The sequence below is a fragment of the Bos indicus genome, chromosome 6 (assembly GCF_029378745.1).
Source record: "Bos indicus isolate NIAB-ARS_2022 breed Sahiwal x Tharparkar chromosome 6, NIAB-ARS_B.indTharparkar_mat_pri_1.0, whole genome shotgun sequence".
NCBI classification, from domain to species: domain Eukaryota; kingdom Metazoa; phylum Chordata; class Mammalia; order Artiodactyla; family Bovidae; genus Bos; species Bos indicus.
This window is the reverse complement of record NC_091765.1, coordinates 6,798,772-6,823,002: the sequence shown is the minus strand read 5'-3', so window position 1 is coordinate 6,823,002 and position 24,231 is coordinate 6,798,772. Positions and strand designations below refer to the sequence as shown.

Sequence of the window (24,231 nt, the reverse complement as noted above, 5' to 3'; positions counted from 1 at the left end):
CTAGATAGCATATTGAAAAGCAGAGACATTACTTTACCAACAAAAGTCCAGCTAGTCAAGGTTATGGTTTTTCCAGTGGTCATGTATGGATGTGTGAGTTGGACTGTGAAGAAAGCTGAGCACCGAAGAATTGATACTTTTAAACTGTGGTGTTGGACAAGACTCTTGAGAATCCCTTGGACTATAAGGAGATCCAACCAGTCCATTCTGAAGGAGATCAGCCCTGGGATTTCTTTGGAGGGAATGATGCTAAAGCTGAAACTCCAGTACTTTGGCCACCTCATGCGAAGAGTTGGCTCATTGGAAAAGAATCTGATGCTGGGAGGGATTGGGGGCAGGAGCAGAAGGGGATGACAGAGGATGAGATGGCTGGATGGCATCACTGACTCGATGGACGTGAGTCTGAGTGAACTCTGGGAGTTGATGACAGACAGGGAGGCCTGGCGTGCTGCGATTCATGGAGTTGCAAAGAGAAGGACAGGACTGAGCGAGTGAACTGAACTGAATTGAACTGATGGATGATTCACAGTTTTCAAAGTTTATGTTCCATTTGTAGTTATTATCCCTGTGTTGCACAAAAGTTATTACTGTGGATTATGTCAAAGAGTGTTCCGTTTGTGTTTTCCTCTGCTAGCTCGGTATAGTATCTAGTCTTACACTGAGTTCTTGTGGCTTCTTTTATACCTTATAGTTTGTACCTCATACTCCACCACCCCACCTCTCTCCCCGTTCCTGCCAGTAACCACTGGTTTCTTCTTTTTATCTGTAGGTGTCTTTTTTGTTAAATTCACTAGTTTGTTGTATTTTTTAGATTCTACATAAAAGTGATAGCATATAGTATGTCTTACTCTGTCTGACTTATTTCACTTAGCATAATGCCCTTCAAGTCCATCCAAAGAAAGAAAGAAAAGAGTGAAGTCGCTCAGTCGTGCCCGACTCTTTGCGACCCCATGGATAATAGCCTGCACCAAGCTCATCCATCCATGGGATTTTTAAGGCAAGAAGTACTAGAGTGGGTTGCCATTTCCTTCTCCAGGAATCTTCCCAACCCAGGGATTGAACCCAGGTCTCTCACATTGTAGACAGACACTTTACCGTCTGAGCCACCGGGGAAGTCCATCCATGTTGCTGCAAATGGCAAAATTTCATTCTTTTTTTATAGCTGAGTAATATTCCAGTGTGTGTGTGTGTATGCGCATGCCGGGGTCCAGCCCAGGCTGATCCAGGGTATTCGAAGGAGAGACGGCATCGGCGATCATCAGGAAACAATACATCAATTAAGCGTTAATTAAAGATATAAAGAGTGGTTAAATAAGGATAGCTCAGTGAGGAAATTCAGTGGAGAAAAGAGGCTGAAATAATTCAGCCAGAAGGTGAGAGAAAGAACGACATGGGGAGACCAAGTTTCGGTGAACAAGGCCCGCACTTTATTTTCCAAAGTAGTTTTTAATCCTTAAGTTATGCATAGAGGATAATGGGGGAAGGGGTAGAGTCATGCAGTAAGCCAGGCTTTCTTCCTGCAAACTTATCATATGCAAAAGTTTAGGTGATTTGCATCATCTTCTGGTCTGGAGGCCTGTTAACATTTTATGACCCTTTCTTCAGAAAACTTATTTTTCTCTAAAGGTGATTAGTCAGGCGCCACCCTCCAAAAGCATTAAAGTTGCATTCCTATAGGGCAAAGGTGTGGTGGGCTACAACAAAAAAGAATTAACTCAAGGGTCCAAGGTTACAAACATTAAAGCTACTACTTAGACCAATTATATTAATCAATACACTGCCAGGGACACAGCAGGTAAGGGATATGGAGACTTAGCAGCAAACATTGGCCCAACAAGTGAAAAACCCTTCACCAATACAATTTCTAATCAATCTTTTAACTGCTCAAAGGACTCTGTATTTAGACAGTTTAGAACATCTCATGCCTCTCACAGTTGGGAGGCTCTGAGCAATCACATGTGGCCGGAAAAACCTATTCAGGCAGGCTAGAGGACTTCCAAAGGAGTTTGTAGGTTGAAACACTGTCACACCCAGGAACTTTATTAACTGGAGCTATAAGTTAACTCTTTTTTCAGAGAGAGGTAGTGGGGGACAGCCCCCCCATAAAGTCAGAGGTGTAGGTGAGAGCACAAAGCATAAAGTAGGCAGACTCTGGTTTTGGGGGTAGATGCTCGAGAATTTCCAGGGGGACTCCTGAGGCTCGATCCTACCTTTGCGTATGCCGAGCCTCCTTCCTCATGACCTTTGCCACGGGCGGAGTTCCTCACACTGGCTCCTGGCAGTGATAGATTTCCAGTTGAGCTATTCCAGATCCTGAAAGATGATGCTGTGAAAGTGCTGCACTCAATATGCAATATGCCGGGAGATGGCTCCCGGCACGCGCGCGCATGCATGCACGGGCTCAGTTGTGTCCAACTCTTCGTGACCCCATGGCCTATAGCCTGCCAGGCTCCTCTGTCCATGGAATTTTCTAGACAAGAATACTGGAGTGGGTCGCCATTTCCTTCTTCAGTGGATCTTCCTGATCCTGGGATTCAACCCACGTCTCTTGTGTCTCCTACATTGGCAGGCAGGTTCTTTACCAACTGAACCACCAGGGCCCCAGATTCCATTATATCTATTTATCTATGTGTGTGGGTGTGTATATAAAATATATACCATATATACCACCTTTATCAGTTGATCTGTTTATGGACAGATTGCTTCCATATCTTGGTAATTATAAATAAGGCTCCTGTGAACTATGAATGCTACTATTGCAGTGTGTGTATCTTTTTAAATTATTATTATTATTTTGGATAAATACCCAGGAGTGGAATTGCTGGGTCATATGGTGCTCTATTTTTAGCTTTTTGAGAAGCCTCCATACTGTTTTGGAGTACAACAGTACACAAGGCTTTTCTTCTCTCCATATCCTTGCCAGCGTGTCATTTCTGTTCTTTTTGAAGTTAGCCGTTCTGACAGGTGTGAAGTGATATCTCATTGTGGGTTTGATTTACATTTCCCTCATGATTAGTGATGTTGAGCATCTTTTCATGTGCCTTTTGACCATCTGCATTTCATCTTTCAAAAAATGTCTGTTTAGGTCTTATGCCCATTTTTTAAATGGATTGTTTGCCTTTTTTTTTTTTATGTTGAGTTGTATGAGCTGTTTATATATGTTGGGTATTGATCCCTTATTGATCATATCATTTGCAAATGCTTTTTCCCATTCAGTAGGTTGTCTTTTCATTTTCTCAATGCTTTCCTTTGTTGTACCAAAGCTTTTAAGTTTAATTAAGTCCCATTTGTTCATTTTTGCTTTGATTTCCTTTACTCTGGGAGATAGATATAAAAAAACTATTGCTGCGATTTATGTCAAAGAGTATTCTGCTTATGTTTTCCTCTTGTAGTTTTATAGCATCCAGTCGTACATTTAGTTCTTTAATTCATTTTGAGTTTGTTTTTGTATCTGGTATTAGAGAATGTTCTGACTTCATTATTCTACGTGTGGCTGTCCAGTGTTCCCGGCACCACTTACTGGAGGGACAGTCTTCTCTCCATTGTATGTTCTTGGCTTGTTTGTTGTAGATTAATAGCCCATTATTTCTGGGCTCTCTCTTCTGTCCCATTGATCTGTGTGTCTTTTCTGTGCCAGAACCATTCTGGGTGTTTTGGGTTTTTTCCCCCAACTTTTAAAAATTGGAATATAAATGATTTACACTATTGTGTTAGTTTCAGGTGTACAGCAAAGTGATTCAGTTCTGCACAAACATACATCTATTTATTTCAGATTCTTTTCTCTTACAGGTTATTACAAAGTGTTGAGTATAGTTCTCTGTGCTATACAGCAGATCTTTGTTGGTTACTTATTTTAAATCCAGTAGGGTGTATATGTTAATCCCATGTGGGTGTTAACTCTTCACCACGTGTTCAGTAGAATTCTCCTGTGAAGACATCTAGTCCTGGATTTTTGTTTGTGGAGAGTTGCTAAATTACAGATTCAATTTCAGTATGGATAATTTGTCTCTCAGGGAGGCCTAGCATGCTGCAGTCCGTGGGGTCACAAAGAGTTGGACACGACTGAGCGACTGTACAGAACTGAATTGGTATCTTCATATTTTTTTTCTTCCTGGTTCAGTTTTAGGAGATTGTACCTAAGAATTTTTTTTTTTTTTTTAGAAAAGAATAGTCCCTTTTTTCTAGGTTGTAAATCTTCTTGGCATATATTTGCTCATATACCTTGGGAGCCTTTGTATTTTTGTGGTGTCAGTTTAACTTCTTCTTTTTCCTTTCTGATGTTATTGATCTGGCCCCTCTCTCTGAGGAGTCATTTTCTTTTTTTAGTATCTTTTTAAAGAACCAGGATTTGGTGTCAGTCATCTTTTCTATTGTTTTTTCTTTAGCCTGTGTCTCACTTATTTCTGTTTTGATCTTTATGATTTCTTTCCTTCTACCAACTTTGGGTTTTGCTTGTTCTTTTTTCTCTATTTTACGTTGTTCATTTGATAGTTTTTGTGTTTGGTGACGTAAGTGTTTATCACTATAAACTTCCCTCTTAGAACTGCTTTTGCTGCATCCATTGGTTTTGGACTGTTGAGTTTTCATTTCCACTTGTCTGTAGGTATTTTTTAATTTCCTTTGTGCTTTCTTCAGTGACCATTGTTTGCTTAGAGACATATTGTTTAGTATCTATGTGTTTGTGGGTTTTTTTTTTCAGTTTTTTTTTTTCTTGTAATTGATTTCTAGTCTCATAGTGTTGTGAACAGACAAAAAAAAATGCTTGATATGATTTCAGTTTTCCTCGGTTTTACTGAGGCTTCTTTTATAGCCCAGCTAGTGATCTGTGCTGGGGAATTTCCATGTGCACTTGAAGAGTGTCTATTCAGTTGCTTTCAGGTGGAATGCTCTCTATAAATCAGTTAGGTTCATTGGGTGTCTTTTAAGTTCATAATGTGCGTTTTAAGGTCTGTGTTTCCATATTGCTTTCCTGTCTGGATGATCTGTCCGTTGATATACATGGAGTGTTAATGTCCCCTACTATTATCGTATGTTCTTAGATTCCACATGTAAGTGATAGCATTCAGTATTTGTCTTTCTCTACCAGACCTATTTCACTAAGCATGACACCCTCCAGGTTCATCCATGTTATTGCACATGGTAAAATGTCATATTTGTATGGCTGAGTTATCTATCGATCTATATATATTCTTTGGAAACATTACCAGAATTACTGAGTTAAAGGGTATGCTTTATCTGGCATAGCACACACACATATACATAGGACTCTCCTGGTGGCTTAGACAGTAAAGCATCTGCCTACAATGCGGGAGACTCAGGTTCAGTCCCTGGGTCAGGAAGATCTCCTGGAGAAGGAAATGGCAGCCCACTGCAGTATTCTTGCCTGGAAAATCCCACAGACAGAGGAACCTGGGGGGCTGCAGTCCATGGAATCGCAAAGAGTCGGACCCGACTGAGCAACTTCACTTCATTTTCTATTATTGTGTTACTGTCAATTTCTCCTTTACGTCCATTAATATTTTCTTTAGTTATTTAGGTGCTCCTTTCTTGAGTGCACATGAATTTACAATTGTATCTTCTTGGACTGATTCCTTGATCATTATGTACAGTGCTTCTTTGTTATCTCGTAACAGTATTTATTTTGAAGTATATTTTGTTTTATGTAAGTATAGCTACTCTGGTTTTCTGTTGGTTTCTGTTTGCATGTAATACCTTTTTCTATTCCCTCACTTGCAGTCTGTGTATATCTCTAGATCTGAAGGGAGTCTCTTGTAGGCAACATGTCTTGTAGACACAAAAACAAGACTGTCTGTTTAGGCAGTCTGTCGGAGAAGGCAATGGCACCCTACTCCACTACTGTTGCCTGGAAAATCCCATGGACGGAGGAGCCTGGAAGGCTGCAGCCCATGGGGTGGCTGAGGGTCGGACACGACTGAGTGACTTCATTTTCACTTTTCGCTTTCATGTATTAGAGAAGGAAATGGCAACCCACTCCAGTGTTTTTGCCTGGAGAATCCCAGGGATGTGGGAGCCTGGTGGGCTGCCATCTATGGGGTCACACAGAGTCGGACATGCCTGAAGTGACTTAGCAGCAGGCAGTCTGTGGCTTTTAGTTGGAGCATTTGGTTCATTTACATTTAAAGTGATTATCAATATGTATGTTATTATTGCCATTTTGTTAATTGTTTTAGAGTTGTTTTCGTAGGAATTTTTCCCCCTTTTTATTCCCTCTTGTGATTTGATGAGTATCATTTATTTTGGATTCCTTCTTCTTTTTGTGTGTATATATATTATAGATGTTTGATATGTTTTTGCCATGAAGCTTTTGTATAGCAGCTTTTGTATAGTAGTCTGTATATATACAAAAATTTCATGGTAAACACAAAGTAAACTTATATATATATATATATATATATATATACACATATACACACAAACAGAAGGAATCTAAAATAACACTGAAGATAGTCATCTATCAGATCAGATCAGTCGCTCAGTCGTGTCCGACTCTTTGCGACCCCATGAATCGTAGCATGCCAGGCCTCCCTGTCCATCACCAACTCCCGGAGTTCACTCAGACTCATGTCCATCGAGTCAGTGATGCCATCCAGCCATCTCATCCTCTGTCATCCCCTTCTCCTCTTGCCCCCAGTCCCTCCCAGCATCAGAGTCTTTTCCAATGAGTCAACTCTTCGCATGAGGTGGCCAAAGTACTGGAGTTTCAGCTTTAGCATCATTCCTTCCAAAGAAATCCCGGGGCTGATCTCCTTCAGAATGGACTGGCTGGATCTCCTTGCAGTCCAAGGGACTCTCAAGAGTCTTCTCCAACACCACAGTTCAAAAGCATCAATTCTTCGGTGCTCAGCCTTCTTCACAGTCCAACTCTCACATCCATACATGACCCCAGGAAAAACCATAGCCTTGACTAGACGAACCTTTGTTGGCAAAGTAATGTCTCTGCTTTTCAATATGCTATCTAGGTTGGTCATAACTTTCCTTCCAAGGAGTAAGCGTCTTTTAATTTCATGGCTGCAGTCACCATCTGCAGTGATTTTGGAGCCCAGAAAAATAAAGTCTGACACTGTTTCCACTGTTTCCCCATCTATTTCCCATGAAGTGATGGGACCAGATGCCATGATCTTCGTTTTCTGAATGTTGAGCTTTAAGCCAACTTTTCCACTCTCCACTTTCACCTTCATCTATAGTAGTCTATATATATATATAGACTTTCTTCACTGATTTCCTTCTAGTGTATTTTTCATTTCTGTTATTGTATTCTTCACCTCTGTTTGGTTGTTCTTTATATTCTGTAGCTCTGTTAAAAACTTATAACTTCTTGCTCTGCCTCCATCCTTCTCCTGAGTTCTTTGATCACCTTTACACCTAAACTCTTTCTTGGGTAGATTGTCTATCTGGACTTCACTTAGTTCTTCTGGGGTTTTATTCTTGTTAGTTCATCTGGAACATGGTCCTCTTCTGCCTCATATTTTTCTAAGTGCTTTTTGTATTTTTATGCACGTGGTAGGTGAGTTATGTCTGTTGACCTTGGAGAAGTGTCCCTCTGTAGATATCTGTGCCTCACCACAGCACACTCCCCTCTCACCACACAAGCTGTATGCTCTAGGGGTTCTCTGTAAAAGAGCTGTGAGTCCTACTGTGATGGGGCTGACTACGTGGGTGGTATCGTAGGTTTCTCAGGCCCCTAGCCTGGTTGGTTGTCAGGCCCTGACCCACGTGGATTCTCCTGACTGTTGGTTAGTGTGGCCTGGTCTCCAGGCTGCAGGCTACAGAACTCTAGGAGGCCCTAGGGCTAGCTGTGGCTCCTAGTAGCAGGATCTGGGTCCAGAATACTCCAGGGTTGGTGCCATCCCACAGCTGGATAATGCCAGCTCCCAGTGGTGGCTCACTAGTAGCAGGATCTGGGTCCAGAATACTCCAGGGGTTGGTGACAAATTACTGGCATAACTGGGTTCTGAAGTCTGGGCTCTCGGGTCCAGGGATCCCAGGGCAGGGGTCAGATCACTGGTGGTGCGGGGGGGACAGCCTCCTGACACATTGGGTATGAGGCTGTGGAGAAGCTGGTGCTGGCCTGCTGTCCCAGGAAGCCTCTGGCCTGTTGTGGGTGGGCTGTGTGAGCACGGTTTTCTTGTGTCTGGTGTCTACCCACTGATGTTTGAGGCTGGTCTAGAAGCCAGTACAGGCTTCTGGAGGGCAGGATTGGGCTTGCCCACTGGTGGGTGGAGCTGGCTCTTGGCAGCAGCTTCTGGGGGACAGGGCCATGTCTAGGGGAGTGTCAAGAGATGGCTGTGGTCTCAGGAAGTCTTTAGGAAACCTGTTTGCTTGATGGATGGGTCTGTGCTTCCACCCTGTTTGGTTGTTTGACCTGAGGCATCCAAGTGCTGGTGCCTAAAGGCTGTTGGATAAGCCCAGGTTTGGGTACTAATGAGCTAGAAGGAGGGTCCCCAAATGGTGGCCACCAGTAGGCATGTCCATGTGATAGAGGGAACCTCTCTGGTATGACTGCTGCCAGGGTCTATGTCCCCATGGTGAGCCTCAGCCACCCCTACCTGTCCAGAGACTTTCCAAGACGAGCAAGGAGGTCTAGCCCTGGATCCCATTAACTTCCTGCTTTTATCTTGGGTCCTGGTGTAAAATTTTATGTGCACCCTGTACGAATGATGTCTCAATTCCTCTCGCCTCCCCCCACCCCGCCCCGCCCCCGTCCTGTGGGGCTCTTGAAATTAAGTCCCACTGGCCTTCAATGCTAGATTCTCTAGAATCTCATCTTTCCAGTGCAGGATCCTAGGGTTGGTGAGCCCAAAGTGGGGCTAAGAACTCACTCCTCTGGGACAGCCCTATATTTATTCTTGTTTGTGGGTTGCCCACCTGGGGATAAGGGACTTGGTCATAGATTGTGAGTCCACTTCTCCTACCCGCCTTGCTGTGGTTCTTTCTTTTTGTCTTTAGTTGTAGAGGAGCTTTTCTGGTAGGAGCTATCTTTTTCATAGATGATAGCGCTTTAGCTGTGATTTTGGTGTGCTCGTGATAGGCGACCTTAGGGTCTTTCTACTCCACTGTACCACTTTCTTGGCCAATCCTTTTCCAACCCAAAACTTTCCTAAAGAACAGTCTTATTAAAAGAGCACACCAAAAACGTATTCAAGAGTCCATGTGAAAGTGGCTGTGTTAGACAGAATAATGGCCCCCAAACATGTCCACATCCTAACCCCTGGACTCTGTGAACATGTCCCTTTATGTGGCTTTGCAGAAGTGGTTGTTAAGCATTTGAAAAAGGAAGTTCATCCTGGATTATTTGGATGGGCCACATGATCATACAGATCCTTAAGAGGGTGACAGGAGTGTTAGAGAAGAAACCGTGAGGATGGAAGCAGGGATAGGTAGGGGGAAGTGTGTGGTGTGTGACTGAGTGGGGAGCTTTGCAGATGTTATGCTGTTGGCTCTGAAGATGGAGAAAGAGGCCATGAACTCATCAGTGCTGGGAGCCTCTGAGAGCTCAGGAAGGCCAGGAAGTGGCCTCTGGATGGAATGTAGCCTTGCTGACACATTTTAGACTTTAGATCACCTGAACAGTAAGCTAATAAATTTGTGTTAAGTCAGTCCATTTGTGGTAGTAATTTGCTGCACCAGCAATAGGAAGCTAACAGATTTTTTTTTTCAATGAAAATTTAGGAAATTGAGAAGAGATATTTACCTAGTTTATTACCATGTAAAAATCAATCCATAGTGGTAGTGTTCAAGTTCAGGAACCGCTTGTTTGGGTGAATGCTGCAACAGGAGGCTACGGGTGTCACCTGAGGGGTGTTCCTTGCATTTGGAAGCACAAGAGCGAGGAGCCAGTGATGCCTCCCTGCAGCCTCTGTTTAGGGGTTCTGTTGCCTGAATTTTTTGAGGATCTGATCCTACAGTCTTATGGCTTCTGACTTTGTATGGTGTGAATTACTGTTTCCTCGTGTATATTGCAATTATGAGTTTGTCTTTAGGGGTATAAATTGTGTGGAAATTTCATGGGCCTGTTTGAGGATGTGTTCATCCAAAGACATTTTGCCTTTGCTTTCAACAGTTGTTCACAGATATTACCTGCCTGAGACTTCTTGCTTGCTATTTGACTTGGAGAGTCCCGCATCAGCTTCAAATCCCAAATCTGGGTTAATGTGAAGATGGACTCTATGTTATTATTTTTTAACCAGAGCTCAGATTAAGACAGGCAGGCTTCCTTTAGTTGTCCTGTGTCTCTGAATTTCCCCCCACTTTCTACATGTTGAGAGCACAGCTCTTCAGAGTGCTCAGTCTTTCTTGGAGGGCCATTTCCCAGGTGCTCCCCTGACTCTCAAGACCATGTTTCCAGGTCTGATTTAAAACCCCCTCATGATACAGATCTGCAGGTATTCCTGGGCCTGACATAGTATCAGCTTACACACTTACACTGGATTTTTGATTAGCCTTTCTTTGGCCTCTAGAGATTTCTCTTATATTTTCTTAAAAACTCAAGTATACATTTAAAGAACATTTTGCTGGAATATATAATCTATAAAAATATTGAATCATCATATTGTATACCTGACACTGACATAATATTGTAAATCAGCTACGTGTGTATGTTAGTCTGACTCTTTGTGACCCCATAGACTGTAGCCCACCAGGCTCCTCTGTCCATGAGATTCTCCAGGCAAGAATCCTGGAGTGTGTTGCCATTCCCTTCTCCAGGGGATCTTCTCAACCCAGGGATCAAACCCTGGTCTCCTGCATTTCAGGCAGATTCTTTGCCGGGGACCAGCCCCGGCTGATCCAGGGTATTCGAAGCGGGGACGGCATCGGCGACCTATTTATTTAAATATTTTATCAAAGATATAAAGAGTAATAGGATGAGGATAGCTCAGTAGGAAAATTCAGTGGAGAAAAGAGACTGAGTAGCTTGGTTTACGCAGGAGACCAGTAAAACTTCGACAAGAAGTTTGCACCACTTACGTAGGCCGCAGGCATCCTTCCGTTCTCCCAAAGGAGAGGAGACACTGAGGCCTCCCCGGTTGGATCTTAGAAGCCCAGGCATAATTAGTAAGCATGGCGGGTTCTGCACTCCAGATGGAGACTCAGCCAGAATTTGGGAGAGAGAGCGACATGGGGAGACCAAGTTTCAGTGAGCAAGGCCCAATAAGTGAAAAACCCTTCACCAATACAATTTCTAATCAATCTTTTAACTGCTCAAAAGAATCTGTGTTTAGACAGTTTAGAACATCTCATGCCTCTCACAGTTGGGAGGCTCTGAGCAATCACATGTGGCCGGAAAAACCTATTCAGGCAGGCTAGAGGATTTCCAAAGGAGTTTGTAGGTTAAACACTGTCACACCCAGGAATTATTAACTGGAGCTGTAAGCTAACTCTTTTTTCAGAGAGAGGTAGTGGGGGACAGCCCCCTGTAAAGTCAGAGGTGTAGGTGAAAGCACAAAGCATAAAGTAGGCAGACTCTGGTTTTGGGGGTAGATGCTCGAGAATTTCCAGGGAGACTCCTGAGGCTTGATCCCGCCTTTGCATATGCCAAGCCTCCTTCCTCATGACCTTTGCCATGGGCGGAGCTCGCTCCCCGCAATACTTTACCGCCTGAGCCACCAGGGAAGCCCCAGATCAACTATACTCCAATTTAAAAGTAAAGCACATTTGCTTTATTTTACACATTTATAAGTATTCATAATATTTATACTTTATAAATATGTTTGTAACCCTCATCATTTAAAAGTATAAATTTTATACAAATTAAGTAAAATTGTGGGAAGCCTTTCGGGTTCTCACATTTGCTGCTTCTAGGTCTTCACACGTTCCTTCAGCCTGGAATACTCTTCCTCCTTTACACTTGGCTAAGCCAGTTGTCACACACTTCAGGAAGCCATCTGTGAACCCTCCACTCCCACACTTGATGCAGACTATTTGCCCTCCTGTGTAGCTTCTGCTGGACTAGATGCTTTGTGAGACAATGTGTATTAGTTTACCTGAGCCTGATACTTAGGAAAGAATCAAGTATTTAGAAATGAATCAACATCTTCTGTTGACTTTTGTTGGGCATTGTTATTTTTAAATGTAAGTCTTATCTTCTCCATGAGATCATTGACCTCTAGCTAGCCTTTTATGAATTTCCCTTGGCTCCTAGCAAAATGGTGAAAATCCCAATGAGAGTAACTCCACCAGTGGTTATCAGTTTATTAGTGAAAGCCTGGTGACTTCCTGTTCACAATAGAAAACAAATATTCTTTCCCGAAATTGTTCTATTCAGTTTATTTTTCCATCTTAAAATTTAGCTCTTGTCTGAGAATTTCTAAAAATGCTGTATTGATCTTTCTGTTGCCCTTCACTAGAATTACCTTATCCTTTCTTTATAAGATCCGATTTTACGTCAAAGGGAATTGGATGAAAATTTGTTCTTTCACTGTTGGGTACCTTCAAAGTATTAACAGAAACAGAATGCAAGAGATGTTGGTGGGAGGGCTGTGTGATCCAGGCAGCTGTTCTTTAGGGCCGGGAGAATCAAGTATGCTTGAAGGCCTTATGCATGGAGCCAGAGTAGAAGAAGAGAAACAGAGGTTGAAGAAAGAGAGGACATGATGATGGGACACGGCCCTGCCTTCATACACTCCCCCAAGAAGTCCATTACTTATTCTGATAGACTTGGTAGAGCACCCTTAGTAAATACTTCTGTTAGCTCTTCTGGAGAGATAGCAGCTGTAGCCAAGGTCGCCATTGAGCATGTTTTATGCTTTTCCTCCCTGTCAAGGCATATCAGCATGATCAGAGAATCCCTACCTTTCAGAGAGCTGGTTGGTGAAGGGGGAAGCTCGTGACTTACAGCAATATTCTGGATTGATGTTGTATAAAGCCTAGAAAATGCTCCTGTTGGGTAAGGGAAACAGTGATATGACATGAAACGTGGCTCTAAAAGTATTTAATATAGGGGATATTAAAGTTTAAAGCTGTTGTGGTAGTTCATGTGATAGTTCATTCCTTCCACTTCCTGCCCTTAGCCATGTGCTCTTGTACCTTAAATTCAGATAAAGATGAAACCTAAAACATAGCATTGGGATTGCTGTTAGATGATTGAGAGTCAACTTAGTTCCTGAATATTTACACACACACATGCCTGCATACATACCTTTAAAAATGAGACAGGCATGCCTTTTAGATTTCTTTTGATTCAAGTAATTATTATTTTGATTCCATTCATAATTCCTGTGGATTTTTATTTTGAAAAAAAAAAAAAAAAGTGTGGTTAGAAACATAGTTTCTCTCCTGCCAAGGCTGAATGTAACTTAAAGTCAGAAAATATTCTCTGCAAATTCAAGGTGTTTCTGTTAATTTTTTTATATGCCTTAAATGCAGAAAATTACACACTGATATTTGCATATATATATATATATATATATCAACTATATCCCTGTTTGCTGAGAAGGCAGCACAGCTAATAGCAAAAATGTGAATTTTATACAAGAAGGAATGATGTCGCTGTGGATAGACTAATGAGTATCAATTAGAGAGACTTCAGATGATCAATTATTGTTTGCAGAAAATCTTAATCAAATGATCACTGGACAGAAGTAAGCAAATCTTAATTCTTTATTGATTTTTTTTTCCATTTGTTTTTCTTTGAAAGTGAAAGTCACCCCAGTCGTGTCGAACTCTTTGTGACCCCATGTACAGTCCATGGAATTCTCCAGGCCAGAATATTGGAGTGGGTAGCCTTTCCCTTCTCCAGGGGATCTTCCCAACCCAGGGATCGAATCTAGGTCTCCCATATTGCAGGTGGATTCTTTACCAGCTGAGCCACAGGGAACCCCAAGAATACTGGAGTGGGTAGCCAATCCCTTCAGCGGATCTTCCTGACCCAGGAGTCAAACCAGGGTCCACGGCATTGCAGGCGGATTCTTCACCAACTGAGCTATCAGGGAAGCCCTGTTTTTCTTTAGCCGGTAAAAATATTTTTAAAAGCAGTTTATTCATTGTACCCAGTTAAGATTACTTCTTTAAATACAACTGAAATTATGGTGCTAGCTAGTGGTTAGAAGATCTACAATACTGTTTTACATGAGCTTTCATTTTATTTTTGTCTTTAGCTTTGTGAATTAGGCATAGACTGGATACTCTGTGCTCAACGTGAGAGGGCTTGTCTAGTGGCAAAACTGAATAACGAATCAGAAGTATTGCCTTTAATTATACCTGCATGCCTCTAGACTAGCAGCGCTGAAGCACAGTGGTACCTGGGATTCTGTGATGGCATAGCATTAGCTATTACCAGATGAACCAAAGGAGTATTAACTCTGAAGCCCCAAATAAAGCCACATCTGCAGGACATCTTGTATCTCGTGCTTCTAGATAACCCATTTGATCCACTAAGAGTGGATTCGGGACCTTTTACAGTTAAAATTCAAGGAGAGAACTAAGTGGAACAAATACCTGCTTTCAAACTAGACAGATCTGGGCTCACATCCAACTCATGCCATTTGGCAAGTCTTTAATTCCTAAGCCTTAGCTCCTCATGCAACCTGAGGATGCTAACAGTTATTCTCTCTGTTGTTAGAGACTTGAAGTGCTGAGGTGTGTGGAAAATGTTGCCCTCCACCTGGTAGCAAAGGATATTAACAAAAAGATTAGTTTACTCAGGTGTCTAGGCTGAACAGAGGAGTTTATTAAACCACATCGGCCCACCCCCCCGCCCCCACCCAGCTAATAGGACCACAGGTTAGCTGGATTAAAGTCACTCAAACTCTTGGGCCCATTCTTCTCACCTAAAATTCAAAGTCCTGTAAGAATGACACAGTGCTCATACTTACTTGTTAATTCTTTTTTTTATTTTTACACAGCATGGCAAAATGAGGAAACAGCTGACAAGTGATGAGTCTGCACAATGGAAAAACCACCCTGATCATTGGCATCATAGGTGGGAAAGTGTTCTTTTAAAGTGATTTTGTCAAAGTCATATGAAATGGTTTTCATGGTGGGGGAGAGGAAAGACAAGAAACCAACATTCACAATTATTTAAAATGACTTAAATGCTAAACATAATATACATAGTAATAACTGTTTATTCTAGTATAAAAATAGTGCTAGAAACTATGTATTTGTTCAAATGTATTGAAAAGGTATAAGAAATAGATATTAAGTGGCTAGTGATGATTCATAAGCTTTTTCTTCCCTTAAACTGTATTAGAAATTTATGTTTTTAACTATTTACATGGCTTTCAACAACATTCATTAAGACATGTTTACATAGGCTTTTGAGAAGCATATGGGAAGGGCAAAGTGAGCTTTAATACTTTCTTCCTCGCTCCCTGCGGTGGAGCAGAAGGGGTCCAAAACCGTGTGCAGTTTAACAGTCTGAGAGAACTCTTGAGTAATCTCTACCTGGCTAGTATATGGAAAAATAATCTATACGGTGGAATATATGACTCCATACTTAACATAAGGTGTTCTTTAAGCTATCAACAGGCTAAGTGATGCATACTTATAGGAAGACAGGATGTTCACTGACGGATTCTTAATAAGTTCCAGGTAAAGAAGGTCCTTGAAAAACTGTATAATACATATAAGTGAAAGTGATAACTGTACCCTATATTTTCACATTAAATCGCCAGAAGCAGAAGCTGGTGAGTCTCTTATGAGGTCGCTGCGTGGTCTCCACTGTGGAGTGCAGTACCTGACATGTGGCAGGAACTCAGTAAAAGGTGGACTGAGGCATGTCGGATGCTGAGCACTGCGTTATACTACCTTGTTTTAACTATAATTATTCCTAGGCGAGGAGAGCAATTATACTCTTCCCTCCTATCCCATCTTAAATCAAGCTTGTAAAACAAAACAAACAGCATTTCTTCTGATGGCCTGTAAAGTTGTAGGAGTACAATCTGATGGAAAACACAGGGAAACAGAACATCAAATTGGAGTTGGTCTGACATTTGTGCTCTGTGCTGAAAATAAAGGCACTTCACAGCTAGGTGAGAATATATCTGTGACCCGTTTCCTCTTGCAACCCATTATTTCCAGTACGCTGTCATACACTTTCTCATCTCCAACACTCCCGTGGGAGGAAACTGTTACTTGTAGTAAGGAGATCGGTGGCGTTTGTACCTTGAGGCGAGGTGCTGAGAGAGCTCTAAATCTCATACAACTAATGATCTGCACTAGGAGCCAAAGAAATGTACCTTTTTTTTTTTCTCCCCAGTCTTGGAAACTCAACATAGGAAATAACATATGGGATTCGACACCTTGCTTTGGGGCCCGCCATCTCCTTTCCGACAGTGGTCTCCAGGACCCACCAGCTCTGACACAGGAGCTGTCCTCTGCGACATCCCCCTTGCAGGGAAGGCTTAGCCCAAACACAACTCCTTCAGCGGCACAACTGGTTCACGCTCACAGCAGTTATGACACTGAAACTCGAGTTCACACGGGTTAGTGACTGGCAAAGGCCACTCCTGTGAGTGTATAAGGCCGGGCAGGCAATCTTACAGACATCATTCACAACTTAGCAAAGTAGTGGGGACTTCTGGGGCTGAAAATTGAAATGAAATGGTATCATGTTACTCAGCTAGAACAACAGCAAACTAATCTAGAACAATTTCTTGCTAGTTACAGGTAATATAAATATAGGGTAGGGTGAGAGAAAAAAAATACATATATATATATATGCATTTTTTCCCCCAACTTGAGAGGATACTGGAAAGGAAATATTCACATAAGAATTTGTGTCCATGTACCAGGTATTAATCCATGTATGGAATGATTTTCCTAAAAGTTAAAAAGTATTTGAACCAACTAACCAGGCTTCAAGAAGCACTCTTCTGTATGAACTAAAATACCCAAAGATAAAATAGGTATGGCATTGCCCAACTTCTTTCAGTTTCTAAACTAGTAAGGTAAAATAAGCCATTATCTAAAAGTACGCCAAGAATTTCTAAATATATCATATTACTTGTTAAAATGACATACATGCAAATTCTCTATACATAGTCTACTGTGTATGTAAAAGTTGTAATGACATACATGAGAGGCCCTGAACAAACTGCTGAAATATTTGATTACAGATTTTCACATAACTGTTAAATCACAATGTGTATGGTAAAAAGATAGGTTACTGAAAAGACTGCTATTCTTCAAACGATTTTTTGGTACTAAGGAATTGTGTATGCATGCATAGGCATATCCTGGTATGAAGATGTGTTATGTTAGTGACAGTCTGTGTAAGTTACACACCAGTGCCACCAAGAGGCAAACTCTCAGATCTCATGTGTATGACTTAAAAACAGAATAACATGCTGAAGCTACAAGTGTTACAACAGTAATACATACTGCATTAAACAACTGATAGCCTTCTAGACTCTCCCTTACCACTACAAAATGATGGCAATACAATATGTTTTGTTTTGTTTTTTACTGAAGAGTAAGAATAAAATTAATGTCAAGATACATATACACACTTAGAATTTTCAAAACTTATATGTTGAATTTTAGGATGTTTAGGGAAAAAATATATATAAATGGAAAATATGTTTTAGTGAAAATTCTTTTAGAATGCTGCATTATCATATCCCCAAGAGCTTTCCTATCCAAACCAGTGCTAGAAACTCAGAAACTTTTTTCAGGGATGTGGAGGGACGTGAACAGGTGAAATGCCTGTCTTCCTATTCTTCCCCAAGTCCAAACATTACTGCACGTTTAGAGCAGATTTTCTTTTCCGGAACCAGTTTCTCAATTCGTTATCTACTTCTCTTATATGGAATACCAGTGTCTTTAGGGGCACATATGTACAGTGGGAATACAATTAAATGAGCTCAAGTTCTAAGAAAACATTAGCATTTTCTAAATGGACTAAAAGTTATGAGAAGTAAATCCCACCAAGTACGAGCTCAGGGGCCAGTTTAGGGTGCATACCCTCTTATCCTGAGTGGTCACAGCTCATTTCAGGCTTGTGCGCCCATGATCGCTTGTGTTTTGAAGTGTTGACTTACAACGATGACTCGTGAGGTGAACGAAAAGGAAGCTCAGTGTGTGACCCCCTGACTGTCAGGGTGTCCTCCGGTGGAGCGTTCTCTTCCCTGACGGCTGTCCTGGCCGCTCCATTTCTGCAGCAGGCTCATCCCTCGAGACTCAGGGGCTGGGTCTTCTTCCCAGGCTCCTCCTGCTCTCTACCAGGTCTGTTAGGTCGAAGTGAGCATTTATGGGTAGCCTTTGGGGAGATGTATTGCACTGAAATAAGAAACCTCTCTCTTGCCTGTTCTCTAACAACAAAAAAACCAAATTAATTAAGTAATGCCTTTTCTTTACAATACTGCCTTATAGTACTTTCCATTTGTTTAGAGTTTTAACTTTCTTTCGTTAAGGTAATACAGTGTTGAAAAATATAGCCAATTCCTTTTAAAATCCAACAAGCTTTAAAAGTCAACACTTTTTTCTATTCTATGAAGGTTTTAAATGTCACAGAATATATTCAGTTTGCTCCTAGACTATTTTTAAGAAAGAAAAGATTCTAAACATTCTTAAAAGATTCTAAACATTCTTGAAAGATTGATAATTCAGAAAACACAAAACCAATTATTTAAAATCCCCAGAAAAAAAAAAAACAAACCCAAAATTAGCCTCTGTGCAAGAATGCAACTTGTACCTTGCAGTACACAAAGTATTACAAACAGTGCTCTTATTCACGTGCTAAGAGTGGGTGTCGTTGATAATCTCAGTTCAGTGGCATAAAACAAATGTACAGAAAATATGCAATAGTCCTCTAAAAACATTTCATGCTACACTGTCAAAATTGTGCAAAAATAAAAATACAGCAGTGGCAAAGTATACAACCAAATCTGTACAGTATATAGCAAAACTAGGCATATTGCAGAAGACACCATCTGTCAACTTCAGCTCTGCATGAATAGGTCTCTCAGTTCCGCTTGGTCTGGCTGCTTTCACCATTGATCAGTGTCTTCTGCTGTTCTGCAAGAGCCTGCCATTTCTGCCTGTTCTTTCTGCAGCCGTCCAGCAAAGGGAAACAGTCCTCCGACACATGGGTCAAGGCCTAAAGAGAGAGGAAGAAAGCCGGTGACTAGATGGTACCGGGAAATAAGGCCTCTCCCCAGGCTTGTCCCAGAGGGTCACATCACACACTCACTTCCCAAGCAGACCCACTGCTGGGGTTCTCACAGAGCTGTGATCACAGATCATTTATGAATGACTCCTCTTAAGCTATACAGACGGGCAACACATGCTGAGACAGAGAGGAAATGCACACATTTCAACATAACATTATTAAGCAGTGAAGACAGATCTGTGTGGAATTGGCTCTGTAGAGAAAGAATCCATTTGCTTTTATGTACTACAGATGGTTCTCTCTAAGTGTTGACTTCATGGGGGGATGCTTAGTTTTTGTGATTTTCTATAAAATAATTTTATCCAATATACATTAAATTTTTATCCAAGATTATAATAAAGATTAAACTCTATATGGCATTATTATTTACCAACTATAGTTCCATAAATATTTAGCTTACAAGAACATTCACTGTAGATGTCTGTGTCATAGACAAACATTGACTTAAATACCCAACAGCAGGGTTAGAAATATTGTGTTACTATTCTACAGCCATTAAAGCTGTCATAGAAAACACATTTGAAACAGAAAGATGTACATTCTATTATGGATTGCAAAGAGCAATTTTTGTTAAATGAAAAATATATGAAAATGTCATAAAGAATATGCACTAAAATAACAGTAGTAGAATTATAAGTGATTTTATCTTTTCGCTTCTCTATTATTCTGATTTTTCTATAAGAACCTATAACTTCTGTAATAATAGTAAAAATGTCTGTCTATATCACATAGAATTTAACTGTAGATTAAAATAAAATGAATAGGAAATGTAGAAGGATGAAATTATAATCACCATTATAATGGGTGATTTGACTATATTTATGGGCATGGGGAAAAATTGGAGAGAGACATTAGTATCTGCAGCTGAGGAACTCTTAATCCAGTCCATAAGGAAGGCATTTGTTACAGAAAGGATGACTGTTGGGAGGTGCTGGAGACGCTGCTGGGAAGGCTTCTGCACAGCAGTAAACAGCCAGCTTGCGGAGAAGGGAGGGCAGAAGGTGGTGCCGGGGCCTCACACGCGTTCTTTCATCCTGTTTTCTTCTGCTGTCTCTCCTATCCCTCCCTCCTTTTTCCTCATCAGCCACAGCTTCTTTCTTCAATTCATCTGATGGCTAGAACCCTGGGCCCAGGCTGAGAACTGAACTCTAAACACAGTTCTCCCACTACCTACCTAGTTGGGACAAGCATTCCATCTCCCTGGAAGATGGATGTTTTAGATTCAATGACTGAATCTGTGAAATGTCTGGATTAAAAAATTTCTAGCCTTTCTTCTGGTCTTGGCAGTCTATGATTCCTCTTATGATAAATGTTTTTTTCCCCAAATACTTAAAGACAGTTTCCTATTTAAATGTATAAAGACAAGGACAGCATCTACTTTCTGTATTTGGGGCATAGCATCTAAACTAGTCAGTTGGATATGTTAGGGAGAATAATTTAAAAAACCCAAACTAACAAGTGTATGAAAATGGGAACCTGCAATATTTTCCTAGCTGCCTTCCTGTAATCCTCATAAAAATTTTCTTAACAGTAGTAAAGTCATCCTATGAGAAGAAGTTAGATAACTGTTTTTCCTTATTTAGGCCAAAATTTAGTCTTAAAAAGAATATGCTAACATAGAGTATGCAGAATATACTTCCTTTGAGTGTAGCACTGGCACATACTTTTTCTCAGCATTCGCTACATGAATTTGCTGGAGCCTAGCATGCAGTAGGTACTCATTAGATATACATCAATGAATTGACATTTTTGAGAAATAGTAAATATAAAATGTGTTCCTTGTTCAGTACAAACAGCATGTTCATTAGTAAAAGAAATGTCCTGATTATTTTACTTCTAGTTTCTTGATTAAGAAGGAAAAAAAAATGTGCCTGATGTTCATTGCTTCAATTTACTTCATAACACTGTCAAAAGTCTAGTAGTTTTCATAGTAAATACCTCATACAGTTGCAAGCAGATGGCATCTATGAATCCAACTTGCATACTTGGGATTTTGTTTTTCTTCTCCCGGTTCATTAGATCCTGAAAACACAGAAACACACATACACAGATCTGATTTCCTTAATGCAATACAAGTTGGCTCTTAAACGATGATTCCCTGGGTTAGCTGAGGAAGGCCAGACACCTGCCTACCGCCTCTTCACCTTCTGGAGGCTCCTACCCCCCTGCACCAAACCATGCTCAAGAAGGCCCTGGTCCTCTCTCTCTCATTCACTGGGGCTGTGACTGTCCCTGCGTGACCCCCAGAACCAGAACTGATCACTGACCTCAGATCAACTGGTGACCTAGAGTTAGGCACTGACCTAGAGTCCACTGCTGACATGTATCTGGAAAACAGACACGCTTTCTAATTGTCTACTGATGTGGAATCAAACACTCTCAGCTTTGTGAAAGACGCCACTGAGGCCACAGTCGATTACAACTCAGTTCACACAGAGAGCTCTCTGAGTGAAAAGAACGCAGGTATCACTGTTGCTTATTCTCAGGAGCTCATGACGATATAAGACAAAGCCAGCACCTCTGAGGACAGCAAAGAGTCTGTCTCAGTGCTCGTTTAAAATGAAGCAGATTCTCTGTTAGCTGTGACCATCACTCTGCTACCCACCATTTTCTGAGAGGATTCCGAGCTTCTAACAAGCCTATTACTGTGTGTGTGTTTAGTTACTAAGTCACGTCTGACTCTTTGTGACCCCATGGACTATTGCCCACCATGCTCCTCTGTCCATGGGGTTGTCCAAGCAAGAATATTGGAGCAGGTTGTCATTTCCTTTTCCAGGGGATCTTGACACAGGGATCAAACCCGTGTCTCCTGCACTGCAGGAGAATTCTTTACCACTGAGCCACCAGGGAAGCTCCAACTACTATGTCTAGGAGACCAAATAATTGCAAAAGACGAATGAGACATAGGGTGTGCCCAGATGAGGCTAAAGAGTAAAGCAGAGGCAATGGTACCAGAGGAGGGGCATCTTGTAACCATGGCCCATTTAATGTGGGCTCAATAAATGTTCATTTGAGTAAAAGAATGACCCTATGCACCACTTCCAGGAAAAACTCATCCATTTCAGGAAAAACTTCATTGGTTGAGAAGAATCTTCTTGTATTCGAGATTCTCTACCTACCCTGAGCAAAAAATGCAGTATACAAATATTTAACAACAACAGCTGTTTATCAAAGTGCTGTTTGTAATAGTAAACTCTACAAAATTATACCAAACAGTAAATAATAGCTGCATCTGTTTCATGTAGGGCTTACCGCTTCTCAGTGATAAAGAATCCACCTGCCAATGCAGGAGACTCAGGAGACGTGGGTTTGATACCTGGGTCGGGAAGATCCCCTGGAGGAGGAAATGGCAACCCACTCCAGTATTCTTGGGCAAATCCCATGGACAGGGGAGCCTGGCAGTCTACAAAGCATGGGGTCACAAGGAGTTGGACATGCCTGAGCATGCATGCACTATTTCATGTAACCATTATAAATGGCATATAGGACAGAGCATCTGTTAGAATGCAAAGTGGCTTATGATATATAAATGGAAAAAATTACAAAAAGCAGGTATGATTTGATAACTCAGAGTCTTTTCTGTCCTTTGTTATTTGCATGTTTTCTGTAACAAACATGTTTAATTCTTCAGGTAAGAAAAAGGACTTTATAAAAAGATGAGAAATTGTCTTCCTAAAATCTCATAGAAGCACAAAAAGGAATCTACAACAAAAACATGTATATGAATAATTCCTCCCAACAAGGTCTCATACTTACAGCGGGCTCTATGTTGAGTTCTTTCCTCTCTCTATCTCCTTGGTCAAAAAATTCAGTGGCAACAAGTTCTGCTATCTGAAATCAATAACAGACTAAGTGTGGGTAATTAAAGGCATATCACTCAGTAAAACAGACTTTAAATGAAGATAATAAAACCCATCAAATCTGTGGCTTTTAACCACATCAGTAAAATTAGAATAAAGCAGTAACAGTAAATACCTTATTGTAATGTGTACCTAATCACAAAGGCTAGAGTCTGTAATCTATAACTCAGAGAAAAGAGCAACATGTTATTTCGGCCTCCACAGTAGTGGGAAGAAAGCACTGTGTGCCCATCCATACGCATAATCAGTGAGATATATGACAAAAAGATAACCTTTAACTCATCTCCAGCTGCTTTATATGCCATGCTTTCTTCAGTGAAGTATTTATCCCATGGTTTTTTTACTTTCTTCTGCATCAGTCACCCTCTACATTCTGTAACAGCCACCTGTTGATGAGGCTGTCTGTTGATCATTTTTCAAAATTTCTCTACCTCAGCTCAAAAACCATGGAATTTTTTTTACATATTGTTTGGTGCACTGGCTAGCTTTGTAGCACAATTTTATGTAAATTATCTCCCCTATCAGAGTATTAAGTATTCTTTAGGAGAGAGACTGTACTTTTACCATCTTTGCAGCCTTGATTGTCCTTCAGACAATACCTTAAATGTGGAAGAAATTAAATGTTTATTCAGTTATATTTTGTCTTCAGCAACCACTGATAGAATCTTGGTCAAATGATACCACTGAGATCTACCACTACTGGTTTACTGCTCTCAGTGGGGGTACTTTCTTAGGTTTTTCTCAAGTACCAGTAATGGATCCGTACTAACCCATTCCCTCATTTTGAATTTCATGTCTTTTATTTCGATGAATACTTCTTACATGCCTACTTTGTGTCAGGTACTGTCTGAGAAGCCAGAGGAGATACAGATGCAATAGTCATCCAGTTCATTAAAAGTACTGATTGAGGACATCTCACAGATATGGGATATTCAGACATTCTTGTCCCAGAGCCTTGGGGTTCTGCATCATGTTGGGGTGTTGGGATGGCTAAGCAGGACTGCCTGTGAATAAACTGCTTACCCTCTTCCCCCAATCTACTCGCATATTTGCAGACTTCAACCTTCAGCGCTCAGTTTTATTTTTTGTGTTTATTTTTTTGGGGGGGGGTTCATAAAAGATTTGATTTCAAAATAAAGATGGCATTTTGCTGCATTTTGAAGTTTGAAAGCAACTTCAATATGGCCAAGCTTCATTGGTAGGCATAGATGACAAAGATGTTGAAACTTACAGACTTGAAGT

The 24,231-nt window shown here is 41.0% G+C and overlaps 2 long non-coding RNA genes across 5 annotated transcripts in view; one reads left to right on the top strand and one right to left on the bottom strand.

Moving 5' to 3' along the window:
- Positions 1–24,231, top strand: part of LOC109560224 (uncharacterized) — a 162,540-nt gene that overhangs the window by 58,530 nt on the left and 79,779 nt on the right. For all 4 annotated transcript variants that reach the window (XR_011567006.1, XR_011567008.1, XR_011567007.1 and 1 more), the window contains exon 4: positions 14,862–14,938. This is a non-coding gene — a long non-coding RNA (uncharacterized lncRNA). The remainder of the gene's footprint in view (positions 1–14,861; positions 14,939–24,231) is intronic.
- On the bottom strand, positions 14,828–23,097 carry LOC139183512 (uncharacterized). Its single transcript, XR_011567004.1, has 3 exons — positions 22,886–23,097; positions 21,068–21,151; positions 14,828–19,057 (listed from the first exon to the last, which is right to left on the bottom strand). It is a non-coding gene; the product is annotated as an uncharacterized lncRNA (long non-coding RNA).